Source organism: Engystomops pustulosus, chromosome 3 (genome assembly GCF_040894005.1).
Source record: "Engystomops pustulosus chromosome 3, aEngPut4.maternal, whole genome shotgun sequence".
Taxonomy (NCBI): Eukaryota; Metazoa; Chordata; class Amphibia; order Anura; family Leptodactylidae; genus Engystomops; species Engystomops pustulosus.
The window spans coordinates 162,731,729-162,758,126 of NC_092413.1; the positions used below are offsets into that span (position 1 = coordinate 162,731,729).

A 26,398-nucleotide genomic window follows, 5' to 3' on the forward strand; every position below is an offset into this window, starting at 1 on the left:
TGAGGTTGACAGCCTGTTCTAGACTGTTACTGTCTCCATGTTGAAAATAATAATTTAATGTTCCATAAATTATGTTAGAGTTCTATATTTACATAAATGTCTCATAAATTGTACAGTATGTTTTTTTTAATTTATAACAAAGATAAAGTAACTTCCATTCAATGTAATGTTTGTTTCCATGGTTACTGTACATTTACAAATAAAATTATGGATTGCAGAAGAAAATGCAGGGTCCTTGTAAACTCTAAAAGCTACCTGCTGAGAATATGTAATTGTTTTCTCTTGACTAATTCATCCCCCAACCTCAACTCAACACAATAAAATTCAGATACATTTCTCACAAGTATTTGTAGAAAACGGAATGATTTATGTGAAGGCTGGAGAGAGAAACATGAAAAGTGTGTTAACATATAATGACACTGTTACTGACGCTTATAATTACAGAGGGATTACAACTAGCAGTTTTCCATTTCCAGTTGACAGCAAATAATAACCTACACCAGTGGTAGGTGAAATGAATATAAATAAAAGTGAAACTCAGACGATACTTACCATTCCATGTTTCCAATGACTGGTTGGCTAAACATTCCCACACGGCTTAGAATTACTGAAAGAAAACAGTAAGGTCTGTGGATACCTCTTAACCTCACACTGAGCATTGCAGAGCTTTTATTCCTCTATGGCAGAGCTCCAGAAGTCCAAAGCTAAAAATAAACTTGGTGCCGAGTGTTTCAAGCAGCCAGCTAGCAGCAGGATTTTCTATACGTTGCGCCATATGCCTGCAGCAGTATAAGCAATGAAAATGAAGTGACTGTCAGGAGATTTAGAATCGTCTACTGAGATATTTACAGTAAGTAACTCTTGTGAATTGGAGCATAATTCCCAAGGGTTTTATCACACCTATGTAAAAGAATACACTAAGTGTCTCCCGATGTAAAAATAATATTCATCCAAAGTTATCCTGACATACGTAGCTGTGTAACATGTATATGAAAACTTAAAAATAAAGCTCTTACAAGAAAATGAAACACAAAAAATGTGGCCTAAGTTATAATGTTATATATACTCTGAAATCTTTTCAGCTTCTAAAAATCCAAGCCGATAAATTTGGCTTAGAACCCCAGTAATTAAAATGCAGCACCCTGTAATATTTACAGCCCCCCAGTAATTAATATATATAGTCTCCCAGTAATAAATATATATACAGCCCCCGGTAATTGATATGCAGCCTCCCATAATATATTCAGCCCCCCAGTAACTAATATGTACAGCCCCCGTAATATATACAGCCCCCCCAGTATTTAATATACAGGCGGTCCCCTACTTAAGAACACCAACTTACAGACGACCCCTAGTTACAAACGGACCTCTGGATGTTGGTAATTTGCTGTACTTTAGCCTTAGGTTACAATAAACAGCTATAACAGTTATCACAGGTGTCTGTAATTAACATTTATTGTTAATCCTGGTTCTTAACAATCTTCTTGACAATCCAACATTTTTAAAATCCATTTGTCACAGAGGGGGTGGGTGGGTGAAACAATGGCTACTGGTATGTAACAAGGGGTGGATGAATAATGGGTACTGACATTATCTGACAATACAGGCTGTTGAGAAAAACGTTCTATGAAGATAGGGCAAGTATTGGTGTACTGGGGACACAAGTGACACATTGGATGTTAGACATGGGGATATTAGACAGTAGGACACTCATAGAGCTTTTTTCCAAGGAATTAAGCACAGGACAATAAATCTACTTGAGTAAATAAAAAACTTGGGTATCATAAATAAAACAGTCTATGTTATGGGTATTAAACCGATAAGTGATTTGAACATATTATATATCTAGTACATATCACAGTGAATATTTCCTTCTTTAAAATTTTAATAACCTCAGAGTCAAGTCTGCAAAGTTTCTGAGAACCCTGGATTAGCATGTACAATGGTGCTTACCTCATTCCCTCTGTAAACTGCCCCAGGCTTTCACATTTGTTAATATTTAAAATGGAAAAAAAGAAAATACATTTTGTACATGAAATATTCTCCATGCTGCCTGCAAAATAAAAGCAGTTGCCATATATAAGTACTGTATATAAAAACAAAGTTACTGTATATACTTGAGTATAAGCCAACCCAAATATAAGCCGAGACCCGTAATTTTACCACCAAAACTGGGAAAAACTATTGACTATTGAGTATAAGCCGAGGGTGGGAAATGCATTGGTCAACCCCCCCAGTATATTGCCAGCAAGTCCCCAGTAGTATATAGTCAGCCAGCTCCCAGTAGTATACAGCCTGCCAGCCCCTAGTAGTATACAGCCACCAGCACCCTGTAGTATACAGCCTGCCAGCCCCTAGTAGTATACAGCCTGCCAGCCCCTATGTAGTATACAGCCAGCCAGCCCCCAGTAGTATACAGCCTGCCAGCCCCTAGTAGTATACAGCCAGCCCCTAGTAGTATACAGCCTGCCAGCCCCCAGTAGTATACAGCCTGCCAGCCCCCAGTAGTATACAGCCTTCCAGCCCCCAGTAGTATACAGCCCACCAGCCCCTAGTAGTATACAGCCTGCCAGCCCCTTGTAGTATACAGCCTGCCAGCCCCCAGTAGTATACAGCCAGCCCCTAGTAGTATACTGCCTGCCAGCCCCCAGTAGTATACAGCTAGCTAGCCCCTAGTAGTATACAGCCTGCCAGCCCCCCAGTAGTATACAGCTAGCTAGCTTCCAGTAGTATACAGCCTGCCAGCCCCCAGTAGTATACAGCCTGCCAGCCCCTAGTAGTATACAGACAGCCCAGCCAGCCCCCAGTAGTACACAGCCTGCCAGCCCCCATGTAGTATACAGCCAGCCCCTAGTAGTATACAGTCAGCCCCCACAGCACTTAAAAAAATAAACTTATATACTCACCCTCTGATGTCAGCGCGGCTCCCCAATGTCAGCACGTTCCGTCTTCTTTCTTCTCCGTGGCTCCTCTTCTTTCTTCTTGCTTCTGTCATGGACCCGGCCATGTTTTCTTCCAGCAGGCACATACTAAGACGCGTCTGCTGCTGACGTCATAGTATGCATGGCCAGGAAGAAAACCTGGCCACGTCCATGACAGAAGAAAGAAGAAAGAAGAAGAGCCGCGGAGAAGAAAGAAGACAGGACGTGCCGACATCGGGGAGCTCCGCTGACATCGGAGGGTGAGTATATAAGTTTTTTTTTTAAGTGGGTAATTTGTTTTGTAATAGACTTGTGTATAAGCCGAGGGGATATTTTTCAGCACATTTTTTGTGCTGAAAAACTCAGCTTAAACACGAGTATATACGGTAAATGACAACAATTCATATTGTAGGAAATTGCACATAGATCATTTTATAAAATAAAACTTCATTGGAATTTTCTTTCTTTATAAGCAGCATCAAACCAATACTAATGGCTAATTTCCTTTCTATGTTCAGGCAGTCCTTGGTTTACTTACATTTAGTAAGTTTAATTCTAGACAAATTACTTTTTGGTCCCCGTGACAATTGGATTTTAAACATTTTAGGTTGTCAAGGGAACAATAATGAACAATAAAGCTTCAGTGTAGACATCTTACAGTTGGTCATTGCAGCCTGGGCTAAGGTTTGGTAAATTACCAGCATCCAGAGACTTTACCAGAGGTCACAGTGGCCAGAAAAGTCTCTTTGTAGCTAGGGGTCGTCTGTAAGTTGGGTGTTCTTAAAGGAAACCTACCAATTAATTTGATGCATTATGAACCAAACATACCTTGAGAATCCTGTAGCTACACTGATGCAGGCTCATATCTTGGTTAATCCCTGTGCTAAGTGGTTTTTCTGATTAAACAATGATAAAATTATGGTAATGAAGTTGTCTTGCTTCTGTGTCTGGCTCAGCACTTCTCCTAGCACATTAGTTATTCACTGCTTCATAGGATGATGTAATTCCTGGGTTGTGCATGAAGGCAGAATAATCAATTGCTGTACCATCCCCTAGATGCTGTGTATTAATGTGATCCAGCTCAGGTTGATTAGTCATGTCTTGACTAAGCTCCATGTGTAATAACAAGCTCTGTGTGTAATGTGTTTATGTAGGCAGCCAGCCTGGCCCAGCTTTCCCAAGGTCCTGCATGTTATAATTGTTTTTTCAGCAAAACAATTCAACTCAGGAATTAACCAAGCTATGATTCTGCATCAGTGTAGCTACAGCAGTCTCAAGGTATGTTTGCTTCATAATGCATCAAATCAAATGGTAGGTTTCCTTTAAGTCTGGGACTGTCTGTATTTAAATTATCAATGTGATATGAGTATGGACCTCTCTTTTTTTAGATTTCAGTCCAATGTGAACAATCGTGTGTCTAATACAATAAGATTAAGGCACTTTAACCCCTTAGCGCTCTGCGCCGTAGCTGTACTGCACTGAGTCCTGCGAATAGCGCTCAGCGCAGTACAGCTACTGCGCAGAGACGATGCCGATTCAGCGCTGCATAGCAGCCGAACTGGCATCGTTAGCCGCGGGATTTCAACGGTAATCTACCGTTGACATCCCCAGCTAACACGTTAAATACCACGGTCAACGCGACCGCGGCATTTAACGATCGCCCCCCCGCGCCGTTTTAGCAGAGAAGCCTGAAGGCGGTGCCTTTAAGATGGCGTCTGTGACGTCATCTTAAAGGCAAAGTGTCAGCCTGCATAGGCTTGCACTGCTAATACCCTGCAATACATGAGTATTGCAGAGTATTATCAAGAACAAGCAATCAGATGATTGCTTGTTCATATCCCATGGTGGATCAAGTAAAAAATGTAAAAAAAAATGTTTTTCAATAAAAAATTACTTTATAAATCACTAAAACTGCCCATAAGCCCCAAAACATATAAAGAGACATATAACGCTCAAAAAAGTCTAAATCATAACACAAACCCCACATGTATAGTATCACCGAGTCTGTAACAATCCATAGAATAAAACTAAATAACTATTGAACCCATATGATGAACGCCGTAAAAAAAAAAAGTTAAAAACCCGCCCAAAATTATGATTTTTACCTATTATATCCCACTAAAAATGCAATAAAAAGTGATCAACAAAACATATGTACTCCAGAATGATACTGTTGCAAAGAACAACATATCCCGCAACAAACAAGCCATCAACCAGCTCTGTAGCCAAAAACGTAACAATGCTATGCCACTTGGAAGACGCCGATGCAAAAATTATAGATTTTTCCCCACATTAGGGTTTTATTTGGCAAATTTAGTAAAACATAAGAAAAAATATTCATGTCTGGTATCCCCGTAATCGTATCGACCCATAGAATAAAGATAACAGGATTATTAGGCTATACGGTGAACACGAAAAAAAAAAGTAAAAAATCCAGTACAGAATTGATGCTTTTCTACTCATGACCTCAAAAACAGTTCCTAAATTTTCAACAATAGGTGATACCAACCCCAAAGTGGTAACACTGGAAAAAGCATCTCATCACGCAAAAAAAATGCCGTCACATGGCCCAAATAACGGAAAAGCAAAAATTTTATAGCCTTCAAAAGTGGGCAACGAGAAAACTAAAATCCTGGCAGCTGCAGGGTGCTCCTTCCCTTCTGCGCCTCGCAGTGCCCCCATAACACAAGTAATGTCCACATGTGGGGGGTCGCTGCACTCAGGAGAAATTGTAGAACAAATTTTATGGTGGGTTTTCTCTTTTTATCTTTTGGAAATGTGTAAATTTTAGGGCTAAATGAACGTATAACCGACAAAATTTGACCATTCTAAATTTCACCGCCATTTGATTCAATTACTATGAAGATCTCAAGGGGTTAACAATCTTTGTAAATGCTGTTTCTGATAGTTTGTGGGGTGCAGATTTGAAAATGGGTTGGTTATATAGGGGTTTTTTGATGCTAAATATGTAAAATTTAATTTCAAACACGGAAAATCGCTATTCGATTTGTAGGCCGGGTGACGTCAAAATAAATTATCCAGACATTTCAAAAATTATGAAAATGTAAAGTAGACAAATGGGAAATGTTATTCGGCAAGTTATTTAGGTGGTAAATCGATATGCCTGAAAACGCGGTGATTTTGAATTTCGAAAATGGCAAATTTTTCTAAAAATTCATCATTTTTTTCCTTTTTTGTAAATAAACGCAAAACTTATCAGCCAAAATTTACCACTAAAATGAAGTACAACATGTGGGGAAAAAACAATCTCAGAATCGCTTTGATAAGTAAAAGTGTTCAAAAGTTATAACCGTATAAAGAGACGCAGGTCAGAATCCAAAAAATGGGACTGAGCCTTAAGCTGTAAAATGGCTGCGTCCTTAAGGGGTTAAAGGAAATCTATCATCTAATATAATCTGTAAATAATCAGAAGCGATTCGTGGGGTGCTACCAAGCTGCGGCTTCTATGGCTAATTCACGCCCCTAGCAGCATTTCTATATGCCAACATGCTTCTTTGCTGCCTTTCTTTCCTGATGACATCAATACTTTATGATGAAATATGTGGCCGCAATTTTTTGGAGATAGATGATGTCCTTGGGATTGGGGAAGCGCCGATGATAGATTTCCTTTAAAACCATGTCAAAAGCCTTGACCTTTGCATGGAAATATTATGACTTTCTATATTAAGAAATAAAATGCACACGTTCCCTAATACTGTGAATTTGTAACATTTTTTGCGTTCATTGGTGTAAACACCAACTAGTGTTTACACACACTAGTGAATATAAGTATTGTTATATATGTAGAAAACCTATTCTAATAATAAATTTAAGATGTTTTACAGTATGATGCTCGAAAGCTGCATTTAATTTACTATATATATTGCACATCCCTCTTTCACTATGTGATACCACCAGACTGTTACAGTAGGTTTAAAGAGGACCTGTCACCTGAAAATACGCCACTAGTGCTACAACAGATGTAGCAGTGTTACACTGCTAGCGTTATCGGAAACCTCCGATAACACTAGCAAACACTGCCAAGCTGTACAATAGCAAACGCCAGACCGTGCTGCATTAATGAGGGGGCACGGTTAGGGGAAGTGACTGTCGGCCTATGGAGTAGGAGGGGTGGTCCAGGGGCGAAGCAGCACTTCGGACCACCCCCTCATGAATACGCCCAATTGCTTATATCTGCTGTAGCACTAGGAACTGCTTACTTTAGTAAGCAGCTACTTCTTGTCACACTTGAGGGGAGAAAGTGTGTAAAAGTCTCTTGGAAGAGTCTGTGGACCCTCTGGACCACCACGGGAGATGGTATGAGGCCGGCGGTAACAGCCAAGGTAGTACAGCAGGAAATGCAGGAAACAGTCCACACCAGAGATGATACCAGGAAACACGGAGGAATACTGGTAACGTTGGCACACAGAGGAACACTGGTGATGCTGGCACGGATTAGTAGATTCCACTGCACAGGAACCCTGGAAGGCACAGCAGGACAGGAACCCTGGAAGGCACAGCAGGTCACAGGGGAACACAGAGGAACACTGGAAACACAGGGAACACAGGAGGGTTTTCTCTTAGCAGGAAATGATGCTGAAGATCTGGCAAGGGTCAAAGGAAGAGCCAGGCACTTATATGTACAGCCAGGAGCGTGGAGAGGTGAGTCCAGGGTGGGGAGTGGTACAGCGGCTGCGGGGACCACGGCACATAGAGGGGCACAGGTGTGCCCGTGATCCGCGACAAGGATCGCGGGTGCATCTGTGACAGTACCCCCCCCTTTAGGGCCCCTCTTCTTCTTCGACCTCCTCTTCTTCTCTTCAGTTCCAAGACATTTCTGGAGGGGAAATGGAAGCTGGAAATTCATCAGGACCGGAGGTGGTGAGGCCATGCAGCGAGAGTGACAATCTGGTCCCCAACTCAGGACCTCACCGTTCTTCCAGTTGAGGACCGGAGCATGGAGTTGCAGCCATGGAAGACCTAGAAGAAGAGACTATGTGGATCATGGCAGAACATAGAAAACCAGAGTCTCTTTGTGATGAGCTCCAACCAGGAGAGAAATTGGCTCAGTGCGGTATCGCACCGGTTCAGACAGGGCCTGGCCATCCACGTAAGACATGGATATCGGATTCTTGAGTGGAACCACGGGAATGTGATGCCGAGAGACCCCCCACCACCAGATTGTTACAGCTGCTACATATGGGAGATGCTCGCAATTTGCATTCTCTTGTGCCAAATAAAGAAACAAATAGTTCTGCAAAGATTACAGAAAAACTAATTTTACTTTAAATGAAGATGATTTGTCATCCAGGAATAATTTGGCTCATGTAATTGATGTTTTCATTTATTTACATATCAGCATCTCTGAAATGTTTGATTTCTTCATTATGCATTTTTGGTAAACACTTCATCAAGCACCTTCTATTTACTATCAATATTTAGCACTTGGTGAATCCAATTCCACGTTGGTAGCCATGTGGTTTTTTATTCTCTGTGGAGGTCAACATCTGTCAAATTCTTAGTGCATTTATTGCACTACCGAAAGATTCTTGTCTGTGACAATGTTTTAACCATTTCTCACCTTAACTGTTGTTCATTTTTCACTCCCACTTACTCAAAGCCATAATGTCTTATTTTTTCAATTTACAGAGCTGCTTTGCTTTTATGGAGTTCTCTATGTAGTCCATATAACTCCCTTTTATTTTTTTTGGGACAGTAGTATCAAGGAGATAACAAATTCACATAATTGTTCTGTCTTTTTAATACTTTTAATAACTTTTTTATACTGCTATGAACAGAGCTGTGTAAGGGGTAATAGCATGAGGTGTAATTTTTATGAAAATTGATTTGGGAAATCCATGGCCCGATGTGATCAGTTTTTACAAAAAATGTTACGGGTAGCAACACACCTAAAAGTTGCTATTCTGGCATTTTGGACTTTTTTGGTTTTGGCAGTCACTATATGGGACATTTTTCTTTATGTTTTAATAGGTGGTTCATTATGAATGTATATGCAGTCCCCTACTTAAGAACACCCGACTTACAGACGACCCCTAGTTACAAACAGACCCCTGGATGTTGGTAATTTACTGTACTTTAGCCTTAGACTAAAATAAAGAGCTATAATAGTTATTCAAGGTGTATGCAATGAAGCTTTATTGTTAATCCTAGTTCTTATGACAATCCAACATTTTTAATATCCAGTTGTGACAGTATGTCATGCTCAGTAGGAATGTCACTTTTAGCTGGTGAGAGGTTCCAAAAGCCTATCCTATGCTGATTTAAAATTTGCCCTTGTCAGCATTCTGAATTATTTCAATAGTTTATAATAATTTAATTTATATTACCTGGCTCCCTACCAGCTCCATTTTGTGATTCTCCTCTACACTCTCTACACCCATGCAGAACCTTTACCCTCCCACCTTCCTGTTATACCATACAATACAATACAACTTTATTGCGTATTGAGCAGTCAGGGGATGGTCTGGAGTATCACACACTGGGGTGTGAGAGAGTCTCTTGAGGCTAAAGTCTGTGGACTCCCTGGACCACCTCGGGAGATGGTGGTACTAGCCGCAACCTGGGACCGGAATCTAAGTGGCCCCTGGTCTTCGCCAGAGCCTGCTGCAAAACAGGATGGTCTTGCTGCGGCGGGAAGCCACCAGGTCGTACCACGGGTGTGACTAGGTCCCCAGTGGCAGCCAAGGTAGGGAAGCAGGGTGGCAGGACCTCGGGTAGGCAGGACCTCGGGTAGGAAGGACCTCGGGTAGGCAGGACCTCGGGTTGGCAGGACCTCGGGTTGGCAGGACCTTGGGATGGTAGGACCTCGGGATGACAGAACCTTTTGAAGGCAGGACCTCAGGGTGGCATTACCTCAGGACCGGCCACAGGTGTACAGGACCACCACCGGAGTACAGGACCACCACAGAAACACAGGACCGCCACAGGAACACAGGACCTTCACAGGAACGCAAAACCGCCACAGGAACCCAGGACCACCACAGGAACACACGACCACCACAGGAATGCCACCAGAACACAGGAATGACACAGGAACACCACAGGAACACAGGAATGCCACAGGAACACGGGAACGCCACAGGAACTAGGAAGAACACTGGAGAATTGACACACAAAGGAAACCTGGGAACACTAGGAAACACAGGAGGGCTTTCACTTCAGGGAATGACTTGAAGATCTGGCAGAGAGTGGAAGGAGGTGCCGGATTATAAAGGCAAACCGGATTAGCCAGCTTCAATTAGCAGGACCAGATGAGTCGGCTTACACACCGGGACCCGAGCGGAGAGATAAGTACAGGTGTGGGGGAGCAGGGGCACCGTGGAGCGGAGCACGGGTGCCCCCGCGTTCCGGGACATGGATTGCGGGGTCACCTGTGACATGGAGTAGACAAAGGATGTGCAAGCAGTTACAGGCACACAAACATAGATTCTTTTCTATAATGTGTGGGAGCTCATAAGCACACACTACACTTGCATGCACCTACCTCATGCTGCCCGTGGCACTTCATTTTTCCAATATGAACTCTTCCTGCTAAGAGGATCATAGCAGGAAGAGGATCATCTACCATATATTTAGGGGTTCAAAAACATCCCCCTTTTTACACTGCCTGCATTTCCATAACGCTTCACCTCCTTCTCCCTCCACTTGCCCCCTCCCAACCTCACATCTCATAACCGCACGTTCACACCACCTAACTTTCCGAAAGTGCACTAAGCCTTCCCCTCACCCTCCTTAATGGCCTCCACACTGTATAATACTATGCTTAGTGGTACGCACACTGCATAATAGCCCATTCCTGTAGCCCTTACACTGCTTAATACCCTCCAGGCATCATCACACCAGCTGGCCGCACAGCAGAAGTTGCGCAAATTCTCACAAACTCTGTACTCCTATGTTACTCATTATCATCTTACACAAAGGTGCTGATTGGATGAATAAAATGTATTGAAAGGTCCCTTGAGCCACAGAAATGGGCTGCTGCTATGTGCTTATTGTGGTTTTATCATACTTTATTTGTGCCCCAAATTTTTACCTGATACATGTCTAAGAATTATAAGTAATCATTTGAAGAAACCCATTTGTCCTAGTATTTTCTTTTAACAAACGTTCGAGTCACAAAAACTGAGAGATTTATCGACTCTGCTGGGTGGATCATATTTTTCACATGAGTCTGTAGACATGAGTCCTCATAAAATATTACAAATCATCTGGAGTATAAAACTCATCATGACTGCTTCTATATCTGACCCATTCATCATTGTAACAAGACTCTTCTCAACCTTTACGTTATGTTTCATACAACAGTACAGTACATCTGGTCTGTATGCTTGACTTTAATCTTTATTTTGAGGAAAGCTGGCAAGAAATGTTCAAAATTTGTTAAGGAAAGTGGATACCAAACATTTGCTGACCTGTGACTACCTGTGCTACATAACAGCTGTCTTCCCTCTGCCTACATTCCCTGCTGATCTATCGATATTCTTGTTTGTGAGAGGAGGATGGTACTTTTCCATTGTCTTATACTTTCAAATAGAACACTTTACAGCAATATCTTGGCTGTGCTGTCTAACATTTCAAGCACCATTGCTTCTCTAACTATACAAGTACAGGCAGTCCCCGGGTTACATACAAGATAGGGTCTGGAGGTTTGTTCTTAAGTTGAATTTGTATGTAAGTCGAAACTGTATATTTTATAATGGAAGTTCTAGACAATTTTTTTCCTTTTGCCCCAGTGACAATTGGAGTTTCAAAATTTTTGGTGTAATTGGACCAAGAATTACAAGAATTACAGACACCTTACAGCTGATCATTGCAGTCTGGGACTGTAGTAAAGCATCCAGAGAGCTTCACCAGAGGTCACAGTGGGCAGAGGGGTCCGTCTGTAACTATGGGTTGTCTGTAAGTCGGGTGTCCTTAAGTAGGGGACCGCCTGTATACATTTGATGTCTTTTTGTCAATAATTAATTTTTCCACATTAAAATGATTGAAGTCTTTATTATTGTTGTAAAGGACACATCCCATCCCCATCTTATTTATTTGGTGGGATTATTATGTTAAAAATAATTTAACAGGGACACCACCTCTGGTAGGCCGAACTTTATTGGGGCATGGGAAGAAGCTCTCGCCGTTGAATTAATGGATGAAGAGTTGGATAAGGCCTATTTGTTTTCACATAAGATGCCGCTACCCTGTAACGCTCAGGAAAAGAACTATAAACTCTTATCTAGGTGGTATAGATGCCCCTCTCGGCTTCACAGAATTTTCCCCAAAGTTTCAGATGTGTGCTGGGGTTGTGGTGCGGAGGTGGGTACTCTGCTTCATATTTGGTGGGGCTGCTCAGCTCTCCAACCTCTCTGGAACAAGGTATTTGATACCTATCACGGGTCACTAGCAAGAGAGCCACCCCATCCCCCCAAATTGCTCTACTGGAACTATCTCTACTGTTAAGAAAGGCCTCCTTTGTCATTTCCTGACAGCAGCTCGTACAGTTATTCCAAGACATTGGAAGAACCCGCAATCTCCCATGACAGTCAAGTGGATTCAGGAACTTGGGTATATACAGAGAATTTAGGAGTTGGTAGCCAGAGACTCCCCAGATCCAGGGAAGACGAACACTTGGGAAATATTCATAAACACCCCGAATTTTCAGGACTTGCTCCTGTCATAGATAGAGTGCTCCTCTGTCGTTCCCGACCATAAATGCGCAGTCTTACGGGCTCCCTATTCCCTTTACCCCTTCCTCCCCCCTCATATCCCTTTCTAAATGTTTGTTTCCTTGTTTTGTCTATTCTTTTGTTAATTTGTCATACAATAATAATCTTTTTGATTGGGATGGCATGTGGGGGTTCTATACGTGACATCTTATGTTATGACTCTTCTCCTCATGTTCCAACGAACATGTGATCTATGATGTTCCTGATCCTGCGTGATCAGTCATGTACTGCCATCACCTACCTGTATTGTTCCATTTTGTTTTGTTTTTTTCTAATAAATGTTGATTATATATAAAAATAATTTAACAGAATATGTGTATTCCACTGCAGTTCCTTGTAAAGGTCTGAAAAATGTTTTTAAATAAATATTTTGTTTTTAAAATAACAAACATATAACAATAGGGTGCGGGAAAGCACTTTTAATTTTTGGGCAGTTGGGAGGCTCCATTGATCTTGAACTGCCAACATTCAGCTAATGGGTTGCATGCATCATATGAATTTAATGGTCTTACAAAGATTATTGTTGCCTAAAAAGCAAAAGGGATAGTATCAATCAAAGTTGACTGCAGCCATAGCACACACAATCAGTCTTTTTGTCAAATTCATTGAACATAATGGGGCAGATTTACTTACCTGGTCCATTCGCGATCCAGCGGCGCGTTCTCTGCCCTGGATTCGGGTCCGGCCGGGATTTATTAAGGTAGTTCCTCCGCCGTCCACCAGGTGGCGCTGCTGCGCTGAAAAGCATCGGAACGCACTGGAGTTCACCGGCTCGGGCTGAGTGAAGGTAAGTGCAAGCTCTGCGACAGATTTTTTGTTTTAAATGTGGCGGTTTTTCCGAATCCGTCGGGTTTTCGTTTAACCACGCCCCCCGATTTCCGTCGTGTGCATGCCAGCGCCGATGCGCCATAATCCGATCGCGTGCGCCAAAATCCCAGGGCAATTCAGGGGAAATCGGCGCAAATCGGAAATATTCGGGTAACACGTCGGGAAAACGCGAATTGGGCCCTTAGTAAATGACCCCCAATTAGTTAATTTTTTGAGAATTTTATGATTAAAGGCTAAGACTAACCTTAAACAATACTGTTGCATAAAACTGACCCTAATATCAGAACTGTGAGTGTTCAAGACATGAGATTCCCACCAGTCCCACCAAATTTAATTTTCGTAATATGTTGTCCATATACTGATATGAGATCAGGGGTCCTTTTCTCACTATTTGATTCAGAGGCATTTGACAGAACATGTCAGTAATTGATTTGGGTTTTGAAAAGAGACAGTGCATTGTGCATGATATGGACAGCAGTTCTACCTCAGAATTATTATCCAAGCATGATGAGATCCAGTAGGAGCAGTTCAGTGGTTAGAATTCTGGTTCGGCTTCTATTGCTACCTTTACTGTTACAATGCCCTGGCTACAAGAAGCATTGTCATGACTTGCTGCAAGGGACGTCAAGGGTCCTGATGCCGCCAAAGAAGGCCCCATCACTTACGTGTCAGATCATCCAGTTCTTTTGAGATCTTCCCAAAGGATTCTACATCTACATCAGGCAACTTGGGAAGTCAGAGGTAGGGCTCTAACCGAAAAGGTCTCTTCATCGATGGTACCAATGCCTGAATTCTACATTGCAGGAAGAGTGGTGACCCCATCAGCATTTACACAGATTGAAGCACTAAAGGTCATACAAGGGACACCTAACGTAGGTCTGTTACATCGTCTCATTGCTTGTTTGTCAAAGATAATGTTTCTATATCTTAAGTGGTTTTAGTGTTTGGGAGAATGTTAGGGCAGGGTACAGAAGCAGGGTTTTAGGGACTCTTCCATACAGAATCAATGCTGCAATGTTTCCCATTTCTTTGTGAATTGAGCTGTCCAAAAAGACCAAGAAATGGATATAGAAGCAAAAATTTGTTATCTGATCCTTGGCCTCTGTTGATCATGCCACACTCAGCAAGGAGCAGAGATTTGAGCAGAGTTGTGGTAAAAAAATTGAAGGTAGCAAAAATGTTTTGCAATGTGATTTGTCGGTGTTCTCTGGCAAAGGGTGCTGAGCTGTTTGTGTACTTGGGAACTCTAATTAATACAAGTTACACAGCGGCACAGCCTAATGGCACTATAATAAAGAGTTTCATTGGTGCCATGGGTTAAGCTTATGTTAGCTCAGAACTGGTATACTGCCATGGGATTCAGGTAGTGTATAAGAATAGTGTCTTTCTAGAGCCTGTGGCCTGTATAAGTAGGGGGAGAGGGATACACATTGTTGGATCTTTTGACTTAGTGACACCTTTGCTCTCCTGTTTTAATTCAACAAGGTACCTCTAGTACCTCAGTCTACAGGCTCTAGTAAGAGGTAGCAGGGAATTGCAGAGCTCAAAAGTTTCTTAGTGAATTTGGTAGCCCTGCTTTTTAAAAAAGCAGCAGCATGGTTTAGCTAGAGCAGTTAAGAGAAGGGTTGGTAAGCAAAGGGTTAAATAAGAGGGCTGAGGAGGGGTTGGGACAGCCTTTCCAGCTGTCAGACAAAGGCTACACCCTTCCTCTCACCCCCCTTTTTACCATCTTTTGTTTTTGCTGCTGCTTTATGTTACTTGATGTTGCAGATGTCTTGCCTTGTGTAAATTCTATAAAGTACATCCATGCAGTCCTCCTGATATATACAGCCCTGATATCCACATAAACTATTGTATGTACATCTGTCCATTTAATAAGGGAGTACAGGTACAGTAGCCTCATAGACTGTTAGACCTGACTCCTATTGTTTCATATGACTGTTTGTACTCTGTAATGTCTTATTTTATTTAAATATGTCCCCTATGATTTGTAAGGCGCAATGGAATATGATGGCGCTATATAAATAAAGATTATTTCCTGCAGGAAATAGATGATGGATCTTTAACTCTTTGCTCCCTACTGCAGACATGCCCGCCCTCGCCGGGGCAGTGTGCTGATGCATTATGCATGTGGCAGGGGGTCACGTGACGCAGGTTGAGTGTGAATGATTCAGGAGCTGCCTGTACGTGTACTGCAGGCTCCCGCCCCTCCTCGGCTGTCTCATCCACAGACTGGAGGCGAGATGGAGCCCAGCGCTGCCTGCTGATGCCTAGGTACTGGTGAGTGTTTGGGCAATGCCAGTACTCATCCCCCAGTGCTATGAGCCTGTTATTTCTCCTTTTCCCCTCTGCCTGGCAATGCTATCAGATACTACTACTACTGTACATGGTGCTGTAGATCTGGCTCTTTGCATGTCTGTGTATGCAGGCTTGATATTATAATACGGTCTGGAAGGATTGTTACTTACAATATATACTGTCTACTTACAGTTCTGCAAGTCCTAAGCTCCTACCCCCTCCCCCACCACTAGATCTTGAGCATGTAGAAGGAAAGTGTAACCTACCTGGGGTCATCTGGTCACCAGCAGAAACCTACACTGGGGGATCAGTTTCTTAGTGTAAGCTGGAACAAATGCATCTGCACTTGTGATACACATACGATATGAGGAGCTGAAGAGACAGGGTTTAATATGAGAAAATGAAATGTTATTCTGTGACATGCCAAGATGTAAATCTAAAGACTGTAATCAGAGTGACCTATATTCTTGAAATGGAGAGCACTGATGACTATACATAGATGTTTTACAGATAGATACAAATGTACCCATTGTGTCATATGATGCTTGCCATGCTTGCAATATAAATATATGCATATATAGATATATGATTATAACATATTTTGTATATTTTAATGTGAAAATCGTATAAAGACTTAATTTCAGCCTGGGTTTACTTATGATGCTTTCTGCTTTCCTGCTTTCTGTTGTGTAAAATTAGATCATATACAAGTAACAGGTGCCAATGGTTGATGACGGTCTGTTCACTGATATGAAATACACCCTTTAATTATTCATATAAGAAATTCGGCAGCTTCAGGGTTAATTAAACAATTGGCCTCTGAATCCGAATCAGTATCAAGTGGTGTTTTCTAGACTCCAGAGTCATTTTTACTGAAAAGAGCTTTCCCCATGTGGTGAAGGAGTTGTTATTAAGCTTTATACTTAAATGACAAGGCAAAGTGCTTTCTGCCAGAGGGGGTTAATTTTATTTGACATGAGAACAATTTGTCTGATACTATGATTGCTACACACACTTATTTCTAGGAAGACTTGCTATTTTATCAGCCTGGAGGTGCTTCTAGTCTCTCAGTCTATGGGCGTTTACTGGAGCTCTCCAAGGTCCTGAATTTCCAGCACTTCCTGGTTATAGAGCCAGATGTTTTGTTCAGTATGTCTGTATCTGCGGCTGGACCAATGCCCATTTCTATCCGTAATCTTTTTTATAAAATACTTCCTGCCTTGTCATATGACTGAAATTATCTCTGATTGACGGGATTAGTTTATCTGAGTAACAGAAACATACAGTATCACTTGACTTGATGTAAACTTTTGCATTTGGCCGTTGCTTTGTCTCTGATTTTTTGATGCTTATTTAATTGTAGCTGTGATTAAACATGTATTACTTTTTTATTCTTTATGATTTAAGTTGTTTTGTAAATCACCATAACATCAGTATGAGAAAATACCCAAGTAATTCAGACATGTATTAATTCTTATAGAAATTATTATAGTAATTATTAAAAGCCTGTTTGGTCAAGAAGCAAGGGTCAGTGACTTTCAATTACTTGCTTACTCAAGGTCAGACAAGTGGATTTTAACAGTAACCTCAACAATGGAATGGTGCAAACTCCAGAAAATATTTAGACTGTGTGAAAATGAATGGAGCAACACTTGTTAAAGAAGTCACTGGTGTGGAGATGAGTCTTTATATGTAAGGAACCACTACAGCCAATCACTGATTCCAATGTATATGGCACAACACCGCTGAGGCCTGTAATTGGCTATAGCTCAGCCAAAATGTAAACAAATCCTAGCCGGAAGGACTAGGGCACGGCACAAGCATTGGAATTAAGGTCAGGAAAGAATTGGTTTATTAACAGAGTTATCCAAAAGACTAAAAGAGCATATTGCTACGATTAGTTTTGGTGCTGTATATACAATACCAAAAGATTTCTGTTACTGGAAATCTAAGACGAATAACCCATGACATGAACAGATTTCTTCTATGGTATGTTGCATTAGAATTCCTTATTTTACAGATTTACAGAAATGTCTAAGTACAAACATCATTCTGGAAATCCTCAATCAATGTGTACTCACATTTATCTCTAATATAACACATATAACATCTATGAAGATCATCAAAATATTTACATTAAAGAACAACCCTAACTATTCTCTTAATTTTACTGGCAGGTGTGGCGGGTTCTTGGATCCGACTTCCAGTAGATGGGGTTAGAAAACGCATAGTAAGATTGACAAATTGGGATATATGTGTCTTTACTGAGATAATAATTCTATGGAAATATTGAAGGACTAGTTGGGCCAGGTGGCCTTAGTCTCCAATGAATGTTTTATTTTCCATAGTTCTTATATGTAATCTTATCTGCTTCTATCTTACATGTAGACATGTTGTTTTGCTCAGACTTTTGTATCAGGAAGTTCTTAATTCTATCGCTTAATGGGTTTCTGAATGAATGAGAAAGGCTGCAGCATGACTCACCACGCAGGGAGAGGCAGTGGCACTATGATGACAGTCTGTCTATGGTTATAATGTAGAGGAAAACATATTACAAAACTTTCCTTTGGTTCAGATCACATAACTGAAATATTGTACCTCAAATCAGTCTTCATCAGTATTCTTGATAGCAAGAATATTGCTTCACACCGGGCTATTCTTATTCCACAACAAAAGCCCCTACAAAGATATATATTGTAGGTGTGAACACAGCTTGGCTATGCACTCTAATGCATGTGAAGCTTTCTTTATAATTGTACACTATTTGTGTACTAATAGAAATTTAGCATCTAAATCAAGCATAATAAACCAGAGACACGTACTCATAGATCCAGATACCATGACTGTGGTAATCTTTTTATATTTTTAATCCTTCTATAAGCAACTTATATAATTATGTTAATAAGTCTGAAGGGCTCTGGTGGGTGTTTCCAGAGCCCTTGGTGCTGTGGCTTCACAGGCTATTACAATGAGCAGAGTTCTCCCCTCCTCCGGCGCTTCCTGCTGCTGCTAGATTACACAGGCAGAAGGTAGGTGGGAGAGAGCAGGTAGTTGAGTGAGACATGTTATGCTCATTGTAACAGCTTGTAAAGCTGTATCACTGAGGTGGCTATGATAACACCCCAGAGGCCCTTCAGACTCATTAGCATGATTTTAAAAGTTGATTTTAGAAAGAAGGAGGCCATGTATAACAAATATAAAAAGATTACTACAGTCACAGGGGCACATTTACTTACCCGTCCTGTGCGATCCCCGAAAGTGCATTGTCCGTCCGGAATGCACATCTGCCGCGATTCACGGCAGCTGCGCCCAATATCCTGCATGTGTCGCTTCCCCGCTCAGGTCCACCGAAGTTCACCTTCTTCTTCCTGGTGCATGTAAGTGCATTGGCTTGCGACACAAATTGAAAGTTAAATCCCACGCTCAGTTCGAATTAGTCGCATCGTCTGACGTCCCACCCCCCCCATTTCTGTTGCATGAAAGTCAGTGCCAAAACACAATCCCCTGCTAAATACCTGTCACAGCGGCGCAAATCCTAAAAATGTCGGGAAGTCTGACGGAAATGCTATCCGTGGACCCTTAGTAGCTAAGCCCCACAGTGTCCCTGGTTTATCATTCTTTATTTTGATGGTAGATTTTCTTTAAAGGGGTATTCCGGGAATATGAACGTCTGACACAAAAACCCATGATGATATAACTAAATGAATACAACAATACTCAATGTCATTAGTCACAAAACGGAGCTTAAATAATTTGATTTTATGATTTACAAAGTTTATGGCCTCTCTAAAGTAGGTGGAGTTACCACTAAGATGGCCGCCACTGTAAACTACAAGTTCCATGATCCTTTAGTTCTCAGTAACTCCTCCTACCACTTATGCTCTGCTAACAGTGATGATGTAACAGGTTTTCTTGCTCTATTACCATAGTAATGATGTGTAACTGCCATCACCACAACACTGACCATACTGCATGCACTGCAACCAACCGACTACAGCCAAACGTAGTGGTGATCACATGACCTGCCCAGGCAGGTACAGGACATGTGATGTGGACATGTGACCAGCGGCCATCTTCTTTTCTGCGACGGACCGCACGGAGGAAATTAACGGACTGATTAAAGGGCCGGTAGCATTTTAATTCTTCAATTACAGTCTATGTCACCAGCATTTTCTGCTAAGGGGAGCAAAATTTTAAATAACAACTAATTACACATTAGCTTATATTTTGAGTGCCCACATGTATATGAATTATGCTGATTCCTGGAATACCCCTTTAATGCATCCCAAATATTGCTACAAGTGAAAGATCTGCTGCAATATTTCCTAAATGTCATTCAGATTGAAGAACAAAAGAAAATACATAACACCCATTCCTTCCTGCCATTCCTCATTCAGCCATACCTAATAACTGAGTGGAATTAAATAAGATCACATAAGGCACATTTCCTCGCAGCCTTGACTCCATAGAAACAGGAGGGATATTATTTCTAATGGTACACTTCAACAGTGACTATAGTTTATAGTAATTCCTTGTTATTTCTAATGGTACACTTAAATAATGACCTTAGTTGATAGTAATTCCTTGTTTGATAGCAAATACAGTTTTTGCTTGTGTTAGGGACTCAAGTAGAACTGTAAATTAAGCGATGTAAAGATTACCGGTTTACTTTACCAGTTAAGACCTAAGACCAGGTCTGATCTGACAGAATTTTTTCTATAGACTACGTCTTTTTCAAGTGGACACTAAGGTCAATTCTGCGGCCGGTTTTCTCACCCCTGTCCTCCCCTGCCAGCCCCGCTCCCTGACATGCCCAAAGTGGCATGTGAGTTGGAGCATAAGCCAAGAAACTGGTGGGGAGGGGAAGATTTATATGCTTTATCCTCCAGTTTTCTTGCTTAATGAATCTCACCCAATTCTGCTACAATAGTCCTGGTATTTGGCATATAATCTCCTGTAAAACACTGATTTTTCATTAAAAGCTCCTATCTAATTTCATAACATTTTACAAGATTTGTCCAAAGTGATGTAGAAAAGATTCAGATTGGTGTCTGAAAAATGCCAGATAAGTACACAAACTACGAACCAATGTCTATCTCCTACGAACCAATGTCTATCTCCTATAAACTGTTTTTCATGATGAGGGTGCTGATGAACTTGGTTTGGAGAACGTTGGTGTAAAATTGCCAGACTACGGATTAATGGTATTTTTAAACAATGATTTATGGACTTAGTCAAACATTTTTTTACCCTACCTAAGGTTCTCCAATTTTCTAAAATTTGAAAAGTAAGGCATTTATGCATGAAATTAGAATACTTTCCGTTATTGAGGTGTGTAAGGATACCTTGGCAGTCACGATGGAGATTGAAATATGGGACTACTTATCGATTCCATACCAGCAGTTACAGAAACAGCGGAGTGGGCTGTGTTATGCAGTTTTCATAGCTTCAGTGGAAATGAGTGGATGCTACCGAGACATCGTAGCATGGATAGTTATGCTGTTTCTGTAATGATGGAGTCCAGGAGAATTATTATAAAAGGTCATCAATAGAGATGAGCGAACATGCTCGTCCGAGCTTGATGCTCGGTCGAGCATTAGGGTACTCGAAACTGCTCGTTACTCGGACGAATACTTCGCCCGCTCGAGAAAATGGCAGCTCCCGCCGTTTTGCTTTTTGGCGGCCAGAAACAGAGCCAATCACAAGCCAGGAGACTCTGCACTCCACCCAGCATGACGTGGTACCCTTACACGTCGATAGCAGTGGTTGGCTGGCCAGATCAGGTGACCCTGGGATAGACTAGCCGCTGGCCGCGCTGCTCGGATCATTCTGTCTCTGGATGCCGCTAGGGAGAGAGCTGCTGCTGCTCAGGGAAAGCGTTAGGGTGTTCTATTAGCTTACTGTTAGGCAGGAGTGATTCTCAAAGAACCCAACAGCCCTTCTTAGGGCTACAATAACGTTCTACTTTTTTTATTTTAATTTGCATATTTTACCATTTTGTGAGGAATTAGCAGGGGGACTTGCTACCGTTGTGTTTAGCTCTTAGTGGCACACATATCCATAGCAAAGACCGAAGTGGGAAAATTCAGTAGGGGTTGGATTTCTATTAGGCAATAACTCAGTGTCATCTCATCTGGCATAGTACTGTGCTTCCTTTGATACTTGGCTAGAAAATAGCCATAGGAGAATACAAACAGCTTCTTGAAGCCTACAGTAGCGTTCTATATATTTGATTTCTGGTTGATCTGCTGGTGGCTGTAGTTTCTGCAGTGCATGTACTTGCCAATTCTGAGCAATTTGTAGTGAGACTTGCGACCGCTGTGTTCTGCGCTTAGTGGCGCACATATCCATAGCAAAGGCTGAAGTGGCAAAATTCAGTAGGGGTTGGATTTCTATTAGGCAATAACTCAGTGTCATCTCATCTGGCATAGTACTGTGCTTCCTTTGATACTTGGCTAGAAAATAGCCATAGGAGAATACAAACAGCTTCTTGAAGCCTACAGTAGCGTTCTATATATTTGATTTCTGGTTGATCTGCTGGTGGCTGTAGTTTCTGCAGTGCATGTACTTGCCAATTCTGAGCAATTTGTAGTGAGACTTGCGACCGCTGTGTTCTGCGCTTAGTGGCGCACATATCCATAGCAAAGGCTGAAGTGGCAAAATTCAGTAGGGGTTGGATTTCTATTAGGCAATAACTCAGTGTCATCTCATCTGGCATAGTACTGTGCTTCCTTTGATACTTGGCTAGAAAATAGCCATAGGAGAATACAAACAGCTTCTTGAAGCCTACAGTAGCGTTCTATATATTTGATTTCTGGTTGATCTGCTGGTGGCTGTAGTTTCTGCAGTGCATGTACTTGCCAATTCTGAGCAATTTGTAGTGAGACTTGCGACCGCTGTGTTCTGCGCTTAGTGGCGCACATATCCATAGCAAAGGCTGAAGTGGCAAAATTCAGTAGGGGTTGGATTTCTATTAGGCAATAACTCAGTGTCATCTCATCCGGCATAGTACTGTGCTTCCTTTGATACTTGGCTAGAAAATAGCCATAGGAGAATACAAACAGCTTCTTGAAGCCTACAGTAGCGTTCTATATATTTGATTTCTGGTTGATCTGCTGGTGGCTGTAGTTTCTGCAGTGCATGTACTTGCCAATTCTGAGCAATTTGTAGTGGGACTTGCGACCGCTGTGTTCTGCGCTTAGTGGCGCACATATCCATAGCAAAGGCCGAAGTGGCAAAATTCAGTAGGGGTTGGATTTCTATTAGGCAATAACTCAGTGTCATCTCATCCGGCATAGTACTGTGCTTCCTTTGATACTTGGCTAGAAAATAGCCATAGGAGAATACAAACAGCTTCTTGAAGCCTACAGTAGCGTTCTATATATTTGATTTCTGGTTGATCTGCTGGTGGCTGTAGTTTCTGCAGTGCATGTACTTGCCAATTCTGAGCAATTTGTAGTGAGACTTGCGACCGCTGTGTTCTGCGCTTAGTGGCGCACATATCCATAGCAAAGGCTGAAGTGGCAAAATTCAGTAGGGGTTGGATTTCTATTAGGCAATAACTCAGTGTCATCTCATCCGGCATAGTACTGTGCTTCCTTTGATACTTGGCTAGAAAATAGCCATAGGAGAATACAAACAGCTTCTTGAAGCCTACAGTAGCGTTCTATATATTTGATTTCTGGTTGATCTGCTGGTGGCTGTAGTTTCTGCAGTGCATGTACTTGCCAATTCTGAGCAATTTGTAGTGGGACTTGCGACCGCTGTGTTCTGCGCTTAGTGGCGCACATATCCATAGCAAAGGCCGAAGTGGCAAAATTCAGTAGGGGTTGGATTTCTATTAGGCAATAACTCAGTGTCATCTCATCCGGCATAGTACTGTGCTTCCTTTGATACTTGGCTAGAAAATAGCCATATGAGAATACAAACAGCTTCTTGAAGCCTACAGTAGCGTTCTATATATTTGATTTCTGGTTGATCTGCTGGTGGCTGTAGTTTCTGCAGTGCATGTACTTGCCAATTCTGAGCAATTTGTAGTGAGACTTGCGACCGCTGTGTTCTGCGCTTAGTGGCGCACATATCCATAGCAAAGGCCGAAGTGGCAAAATTCAGTAGGGGTTGGATTTCTATTAGGCAATAACTCAGTGTCATCTCATCCGGCATAGTACTGTGCTTCCTTTGATACTTGGCTAGAAAATAGCCATAGGAGAATACAAACAGCTTCTTGAAGCCTACAGTAGCGTTCTATATATTTGATTTCTGGTTGATCTGCTGGTGGCTGTAGTTTCTGCAGTGCATGTACTTGCCAATTCTGAGCAATTTGTAGTGGGACTTGCGACCGCTGTGTTCTGCGCTTAGTGGCGCACATATCCATAGCAAAGGCCGAAGTGGCAAAATTCAGTAGGGGTTGGATTTCTATTAGGCAATAACTCAGTGTCATCTCATCCGGCATAGTACTGTGCTTCCTTTGATACTTGGCTAGAAAATAGCCATAGGAGAATACAAACAGCTTCTTGAAGCCTACAGTAGCGTTCTATATATTTGATTTCTGGTTGATCTGCTGGTGGCTGTAGTTTCTGCAGTGCATGTACTTGCCAATTCTGAGCAATTTGTAGTGAGACTTGCGACCGCTGTGTTCTGCACTTAGTGGCGCACATATCCATAGCAAAGGCCGAAGTGGCAAAATTCAGTAGGGGTTGGATTTCTATTAGGCAATAACTCAGTGTCATCTCATCCGGCATAGTACTGTGCTTCCTTTGATACTTGGCTAGAAAATAGCCATAGGAGAATACAAACAGCTTCTTGAAGCCTACAGTAGCGTTCTATATATTTGATTTCTGGTTGATCTGCTGGTGGCTGTAGTTTCTGCAGTGCATGTACTTGCCAATTCTGAGCAATTTGTAGTGGGACTTGCGACCGCTGTGTTCTGCGCTTAGTGGCGCACATATCCATAGCAAAGGCCGAAGTGGCAAAATTCAGTAGGGGTTGGATTTCTATTAGGCAATAACTCAGTGTCATCTCATCCGGCATAGTACTGTGCTTCCTTTGATACTTGGCTAGAAAATAGCCATAGGAGAATACAAACAGCTTCTTGAAGCCTACAGTAGCGTTCTATATATTTGATTTCTGGTTGATCTGCTGGTGGCTGTAGTTTCTGCAGTGCATGTACTTGCCAATTCTGAGCAATTTGTAGTGGGACTTGCGACCGCTGTGTTCTGCGCTTAGTGGCGCACATATCCATAGCAAAGGCCGAAGTGGCAAAATTCAGTAGGGGTTGGATTTCTATTAGGCAATAACTCAGTGTCATCTCATCTGGCATAGTACTGTGCTTCCTTTGATACTTGGCTAGAAAATAGCCATAGCAATAGGATAGCATTGTTTGGTTTTAAAAACTCAAAAAAAAACAAAAAACACAAAAAAAAAAAAAAAAAGTAAAAAAAAAAATAAAGTTATAACTCTCATTTTAAAAATGTTTAACCCGAGGGCTAGGGGTAGAGGACGAGGGCGGGGACGTGGGCGTCCAACTACTGCAGGGGTCAGAGGCCGTGGTCCTGGGCGGGGTGAGACACCACCTGCTGATGAGGGAGCAGGGGAACGCCGCAGAGCTACACTCCCTAGGTTCATGTCTGAAGTTACTGGGACTCGTGGTAGAGCACTGTTGAGGCCAGAACAGTGCGAACAGGTGATGTCGTGGATTGCTGACAATGCTTCGAGCAATTTGTCCACCACCAGTCAGTCTTCCACGCAGTCCACCCATGTCACCGAAATCGCCACTCCTCCAGCTCCTGCACCTCAGCCTCCTCCCCCCCAGTCTGCCCCCTCCCAGGAAAATTTGGCATTTGAACCGGCATACTCTGAGGAACTGTTTTCTGGACCCTTCCCACAGTCACAAACCACTTGTCCGGTTGCTGCTGAGCAATTTTCCGATGCCCAGGTTTTCCACCAGTCACAGTCTGTGGGTGATGATGACCTTCTTGACGTAGTGGAAGTGTGTAAAGAGGTGTCCGACGATGAGGAGACACGGTTGTCAGACAGTGGGGAAGTTGTTGTCAGGGCAGGAAGTCCGAGGGGGGAGCAGACTGAGGGATCGGAGGATGATGAGGTGACAGACCCAAGCTGGGTTGAGAGGCCGGGTGAACACAGTGCTTCTGAGACGGAGGAGAGTCCTCGACCTGAACAGGTTGGAAGAGGCAGTGGTGGGGCCAGACGGAGAGGCAGGGCCAGAGCTGGTGCATCAGCGCCACTGTCAACTAGTGAAGCTCCCGTGGTGAGGGCTCTTGCGGCGAGGGCTAGATCTTCAGAAGTGTGGAGGTTCTTTAAGGAAACACCGGATGACCGACGGACTGTGGTGTGCAACATTTGCCAAACCAGGCTCAGCAGGGGTTCCACCACTACTAGCTTAACTACCACCAGTATGCGCAGGCATATGAATGCTAAGCACCCCACTCAGTGGCAACAAGCCCGTTCACCTCCGGCCGTGCACACCACTGCTCCTTCCCCTGTGTCAGCTGCTAGTCAGCCCCCTGCCCAGGACCCTGGCACAAAAACCCCATCGTCGCCTCCACGATCCTCCACAGCATCCACCAGCGTTCAGCTCTCCATACCCCAGACGCTGGA

The 26,398-nt window shown here is 42.4% G+C and overlaps 1 protein-coding gene and 1 long non-coding RNA gene across 7 annotated transcripts in view; one reads left to right on the forward strand and one right to left on the reverse strand.

The window, feature by feature from the left end:
* SLC7A14 (solute carrier family 7 member 14) overlaps positions 1–26,398 on the forward strand; it is a 113,017-nt gene that overhangs the window by 7,744 nt on the left and 78,875 nt on the right. The window contains exon 2 of one of the 4 annotated variants that reach the window (XM_072142824.1): positions 14,288–14,359. The exons of 1 other annotated variant lie outside the window; for it this stretch is intronic. The gene's annotated coding sequence lies outside the window, so the exon portion shown is untranslated. Of the gene's footprint in view, positions 1–14,287; positions 14,360–15,627; positions 15,764–26,398 lie in introns of those variants that run through there. 2 more of the 4 variants (XM_072142821.1, XM_072142822.1) reach the window with 2 other exon arrangements.
* On the reverse strand, positions 1,959–18,455 carry LOC140122213 (uncharacterized). Of its 3 annotated transcripts, none has more exons than XR_011854292.1 (3): positions 18,380–18,455; positions 16,048–16,153; positions 1,959–2,053 (listed from the first exon to the last, which is right to left on the reverse strand). It is a non-coding gene; the product is annotated as an uncharacterized lncRNA (long non-coding RNA). The 3 variants fall into 3 exon arrangements; XR_011854293.1 differs by lacking the exon at positions 1,959–2,053 and adding an exon at positions 9,972–10,073; XR_011854291.1 differs by lacking the exon at positions 1,959–2,053 and adding an exon at positions 13,090–13,182.